Genomic DNA, 6,609 nt, shown 5'->3' on the forward strand with positions numbered 1-6,609 from the left:
TGTGGTACTGGTGAAGTTCTACAAGAAATATTTGAAGTCAGTTTTTAGTGTGGGTAGAGGGAGGCTTTGTGGATCAGTCCAAACGGACTAGGGCCAGTGCGCAAATCTTCTCCAGTTTCAAGGAACTAGGGTTTGCAATATATTTCCCTGGTGCTTCTTTACTGTGTCAGGGCCACTAAGGTTTGTTGACTTTCTCCTGGTTTGTAAATTCTGCCTGAAAGAGCATTATTCTAAAAATTAACTCTAAGCCTAACACTCTTTGCAGATGTTTTTAAACTAATTATGTTGAAGAGGAAGAATAATGTAGGAAAAATCAGTCTATTCTGTTATAACAATTATTATATAGATAGAGTAACCACGACTGTGTAGTGCTGGTAGAGGGGTGGCCACAAAGATCAATGGAATAGAACTGAGAATCCAGAAATAGACCCACACAAATATGCTCAGTAGATTTTTGACAAAGTTGCCTAAGCCATTCAATGGAGAAAGGATAGCATTTTCAACAAATGGTCATGGAGAAATAGGACATGCATAGATCCTTCCTCCCAAAAAAAAAAAAAAAAAAAAAAAAAAGAAAGAAAAAAGAAAAAATGAATCGACCTAAACCTCATACAAAAATTAACTCAAAATGGATCACAGTCTTAAATGTAAAACTATAAAACTTTTAGAAAAAAGATAGGAGAAAATATTTGGCATCCAGGGCTAGGCAAAGAATGATTAGACTTGACAACAACAGCATGATCCATAAAAGAAAAAATTGATAAATTGGACCTCTTCAAAATTAAAATCTTTTGCTCTGTGAAAACCCTTGTGAACAGGATGAAGACACGGTACCCAACAAAGTACTAGGATCTAGAATCTGTAAAGACTTCTCAAAACTCAACGTTAAAGAACAAACAATCCAATTAGAAAATGGGCCAAAACATGAGGAGACATTTCAAGAGAGAGCATATTCAGGTGGCAAATGAGCACATGGGCACATGTTCCAAATCATTAATCACTAGGGAAATGCAAACTAATGCTACTATTAGGTATCACTATGTACCTATCAGGATGACTAAAATAAAAAAATAACGATAACACCAAATACTGGTAAGGATGTGGAGAACTTGATCACTTATACATTGCTGGTGGAATGCAAAATGGTACAGCCCTCTTGAAAAACAGTTGGGCAGTTTCTTAAAAAAAAAAAAACTAATCATGAAATTACCATATGACCCAGAAATTGAGCATTTATCCCAGAGAAATGATAACTTATGTTCACATAAAATCTTGTACATAAATATTTATAATATCTACAAACTGTAAACAACCCAGATGTTCTTCCACCAGTGAATGGTTGAACATACTGTGGAATATCCGTACCGTGGGTATTACTCAGAAATAAAAAGAAACGAACTATTGATAAATGTAACAACTTGGATGAAACTCTAAAGGATTACTCTGAGTAAAAAAACAGCAATTCTAAAAGATTACATTACTATATGATTCCATTTATATGACATTATTAAAATGACAAAACTATGGAAATGGAAAACAGATTAGCGGTTGGTTGCCGGGGTTTAAGGATGAGGCTAGGGTGGAATGAGTGTGGTTATAAAAGGGCAACATGAGAAGTCCTTGTGGTGATGGAATATTCTGTATCTTGACTTTGTTAATGTCCCTATCCTGGTTATGACATTGAACTATAGTTTCGCAAGGAGTCATCATGGCGAGAAACTGGGTAAGGATCTCTCTGTATTATTTCTTACAACTGCATGTGAGTGAAGCTACAATAATTTCAAAATAAAAAGTTTAATTTAAAATAAAATAGCACTATTACGTACAATTTTCATGTAGTGAAATATTCTAATTAGTTAGTTTGATCAGTTTTGACCTACGTGTGCAATCATGTAACCCATACCCCTATCAAGAAATGAATCATTTCTGTTGCTCCAGAGAGTTTCTTCACACCCCTTCCCAGTGAGTCCTTCCTCAAGAGGATTGGACACTATTCCAGTTTTGGTTACCATGTGTGCTTGCCTATGTACTTGTTTTTTTTACTGGCTTATGTCACTCAGCATAATGCTTTTCAGATTGATCTGATCTTGTTGTATATATTAGTAGTTTGTTCCTTTTTAATGCTGTGCAGTGTTCCAATGTATGCATGCGCCATAGTTTGTTTATACTTTCTCCTCTTAATGAACGTCTAGTGTTTAGCTCTTATTCTTAAAGCTACTGTCAACATTCTTGTAGAAAGCTTATTGTGGACATATGCTTTCATTTCTCTTGGATTCATACTTTGGAGAGGAATTGTTATATCATAGGGTAAATGCATGTTTAACTTTTTAAGAATCTGGCACTTTTCCCAAAGTGGTAGTACCATTTTACATTCCCACCAGTGGTGTAGGAGGATTCTCGTTGCTCCACATCCTTCTCAACATTTGGTATATCAATCTTTGTTATTTACTCATCTTAGTGGGTGTGAAGTGGTATGTCTTTGTGATATGAATTTGCATTTCTCTGATGATTAATGATGTTGAGCACTTCATCACGTGCTTGTTGGCCATTTGTACGTATTCTTCAGTGAAGTGCGTGTACAAATATTTTGTCCATTTATTGATCTTCTAACTTTTTGGGTAGTTCTTTGTATATTCTATATACAAACACTTTTTCAGGTACATGCATTGTGAATATTTTCTCCTAACCTTTTCCTAGTTTCTTAATAGTGTCTTTTGATGAGATTAATGGATTTTTTAAAAGACCAGTTCTCTGTTACTTTATGAGTCAAGTAGTGAATTCCTCTTGACTTACCTGAGGAAATATTCCAAGTGTACAGGCTAAAGTATTGAGGCATTCCCAAGGCTTAAAGTATCCACATTTCTAGTCCTTAGGGTTACTTATTAGAGTTGAAGTCTCTTTCTGTGCTTCCTGGAAAATAAAACAGTAACATTGTTGATTATTTTTCTTAGGCCTGTTCTTTACATTCTTTCCATCAACTGGGTCTTTGTCAAGAGCTAATCTGAGCACGTGGAAAGAGGTCTGGGCGTTGTTTTCAAAACTCTTGATTTTCACGTGAGGTGACTTCTTGTGAAAGAGTTGTATGGGAGAGTGAGAGTTATAGTGTTTCACTGAGAAAGTCCTGTCTTTTTAAAAATGTCCTGTCAGAAAACTGAAACCTTTGCAAAAAATGGAGATTGGTTGTGGGATTACATTCCTAGGCTTTGGGAAGCTCAGGAGGTGGGAATTTGCAAATCACAGCAAAATGTACTTGTTAGAATATCATTCTCACTTTATATCCCTAGTCCTGTGTGGTTCCAGCCTCAACCGGCAGTCAGTGAGGAAGCCTTTTGTGTGTTCTTGATCAGACCCGTCTCCAATTTTCCAAATTGGCCATTCCAAACCTGCATCTCTGGCCTCATCCCTGCCTGAAGTGCACTCCCTCCACTCAATAAGGAGATGAACAGTTTAGTTTAACAAATGGTTAGAGAGTCTTACTAAATGTCAGGCATTTGGCAAAAAACATAGACCCTGTCCACAAGGAATTAACAATCTAGGCAAAAATTTTAACTCATATATGCAAATTTATTTAAATAAGTATCTGTCCTTCTCTATTCTACTCTAATATTTGGGAAGGGCCATCTCTCATTTTGTGTAGAGTTGGTTCTTCTGCCTGCGTTGTACCTTGCCCCCTTATAGCTCTTTGGATGGCTTTTTTCCATCAGTTGTTCTCCCTCTTTTCTCTAACAGCAGCCACTTGTTGTTGATTTTTTTCTTTCCTTCAGTACCTAAATTTAGTACCCAGCTTCACATCAAGCTGCCTTGTGGACATTTCTTAATTCTGTGTCTAGTTTACATAAGTGTCAATAAATATATATAGTCTCTCAGGAAAATGTGAAAGAGTTGGGTTTGCCAGATAAAAATATAGAACACTCAGTTAAATTTAAATTTCAGATAAACAATATTTTTTTTTAGTGTAAATGTGCCCTATACATAGTACAAACATCTTCCATACAATATTTGGGTTATATTTATACTATAAAATTATTCATTGTTTATCTGAAATTCAAATTTAACCAGGCAACTTGTATTTTTACTCGCTAAATTTGGCAACACTACAAAGGTGGATGACATTCGTAATGCAGATGAAAACTCCCAAACTCAACATTCTCTTTCCCTTTTTGTCTCCCACATACAGAGCAAATGCTCCAAGGTCATCTTCACCCTTACTCCCATTCTAAGCTCCCAAGAACAACTAACTCATTCTAAAGAGGCTCGTTTTTGTCCAATTCTATTGTTTTTTTTTCTTTTTTTGTCCCACCAGAGGCTCTCAATTCCACAGTCAAGCTTTTGCTTCTATGGTTTGTACCCACACTCACCCATCACCCATTATCCTCATTGAAACCACAGAGGTAGCCCTGGCTCAGCTGCTCCTGTGACCTCCTTTTTCTGGGAAGGCAGAGAGAGACTAAGGTTGTGAATACATATCATTCATTGTTTTTCACTGTCAGAATAGGTTAAAGTTGCAGACAACAAAATTTTTCAACTTTGCTTCCTCTAGCATTGTCTTACGTCACAGCTTCACTTCAAGGGTGTGTTCTCCCAGAATGTTTTCTACAATGCATTGCAGCCTGGATTCTTCTCTTAGAACAGCACTAAAGCAACTGCTGCTAAGATCACTTACACCTTCCTGGTTGCCTCCTGGTTCTTTCTTGAAATTCTCCTCCTTTAACTTCTGACAAAGGCCATCAGGTACAGGTGGTGCTAGTGGTGCCCTGCCCAAGGTGAGAGAGTGGCTGGGGCAGAAATCCAGCCTGCGCTCTGCTCTCCAGCCCATGCTCACTGTCCTAGGCCATGAGGCCCAATGCATAACGCTTCTAACCTTACCTGAGTCCTTAAAAATATTGACAGAAGGTCGAAGAATTCAGGCAGATGGAGAACAAAATATTTATGACAGATAAAGATAGGTTGAAGGACAGGATTAGGTTTGAGCCAACAATGCATTTTCTAATTCTGGTCCTCAGAATTAGACAGACGTACAACCTGTTCACAGGGACTACTGGACTCTCAATGTGGGGTGCTGCCCCGGGGAAAACCTAGGGCAGGAGGAGTAGACCAGAACTTGCACTTCCTTTGGACAGCTCGCTCCCATATCAGGAAACTGGAGGGCAGCTCCTCTCCCAAACCCATCAACAGACTATGTCATGGACTGGATGTAATAGACGCCTCTTCTGAGCCACTTCAAATTCTGTCACCCCACCTCCTAATCTTGCTGCTAGTGAGGCCAGCAGTTCTGCACCGGCTTTAAATAACTTTGTGCACTGCAGCCTGACAGCCCCTCCCCTCACATCTTGCTTCTAGCTCCAGGGCTTTTTCTGATGCTTTGTGTGGGATGTACATGCTTGACAGGCATAGTGCAACCTGAGTTAACACCCGTGGGGCCGTCCTTGACCAATGGGGATGAAAGCCAGTAGACAAATGCTTCCCTCATTTCTCCTCTGGGTAGACAGTTCTGGGATTCATTTTACAAGGTTCCTTTGAAGGTCCATGGGATCAGGTACCAGTAGCCAACTTGTAATAATCATTGTGTTAGCTTTCCCTCTTTCCATGTTTCACTCCTCTTTTTCTTCTGCTTCTATTCCCTGAGATAATTTCCAAGAAAACGACATGCAGGCAAGACTTGGTCTAAGGCTCTGTTTATAGGGAATCCAGGCTAAGACACTAGGGGAGGAGGAGTGAATGAGAAACTGAAGAGAGGCAAAGAGAGTTATGCTAATGGATGTCCTTCCCCCTGAAGTAAAAATCAAATGGAGTATGAGAACTTCCCCTCTGATAGGTAAGATAACAGGGGTACAATCCAGACCAAGGATGAAAAAGAACTTCTTTGATCAGCCCAATTCTTAGATAGCAAGAAAGCTAAGAAAATCAGTCCTTTTCTTACTGGATCTCAAGGGAGGTGAAGACAGGATGAATAGGTAGAGGATCAACCCTAACCATGGATATGAGGCTTCCAAGTGATGGAAACCCCCAGCTGGAATGGGCTCATCTCAGAAAACACTTGATCTGAACCGAGAAAGACTGGACAGATTTGGGACACTTTTTAGTTCTATGTGGTGGGTTGGATATAACTATTCTTATAAGAACCTATGGGCACAGGGATATTAGGGCCATAATTTGAAACCCAACTTTTCTGGTTCCCCTGTCTTGTAGAACGGTTCAATTTTGACTAAAGGAGGACATATTGCACACTGAGGATGAAGAGAAAATCACTGGCCATATAGGACTTTCTCATATCATAAGTGCAGTGCAGTCTGCCATCATAAGTTTCAGTCTGGGCAGTGATATTAACCTGGGAGGCTGGGCTGTGTATTACACGACAAGAAAGGGAAGCTAGGCTTGTCTCATGGTGCTGATCCTGGCTACTGCACACCCCAAACATTTTTTTTTGTCCCCAGGTTTCATCCCTACCTCTAATCTATAATCTTTCTTACCTAGTACTGAATCACACTCTGAACTCACTTTAGGTAGGGATGGCTTATTGCTCCTACCAAACCTGTAAACTGAAGCCACAGAATAACTCCTGCTTGAGCTCATTCTTGCGCTCTTTTTATAGGGCAGGAATTAGCTGCC

This window comes from Ceratotherium simum, chromosome 14 (genome assembly GCF_057802395.1).
Source record: "Ceratotherium simum simum isolate JZ-2026a chromosome 14, ASM5780239v1, whole genome shotgun sequence".
NCBI lineage: Eukaryota > Metazoa > Chordata > Mammalia > Perissodactyla > Rhinocerotidae > Ceratotherium > Ceratotherium simum.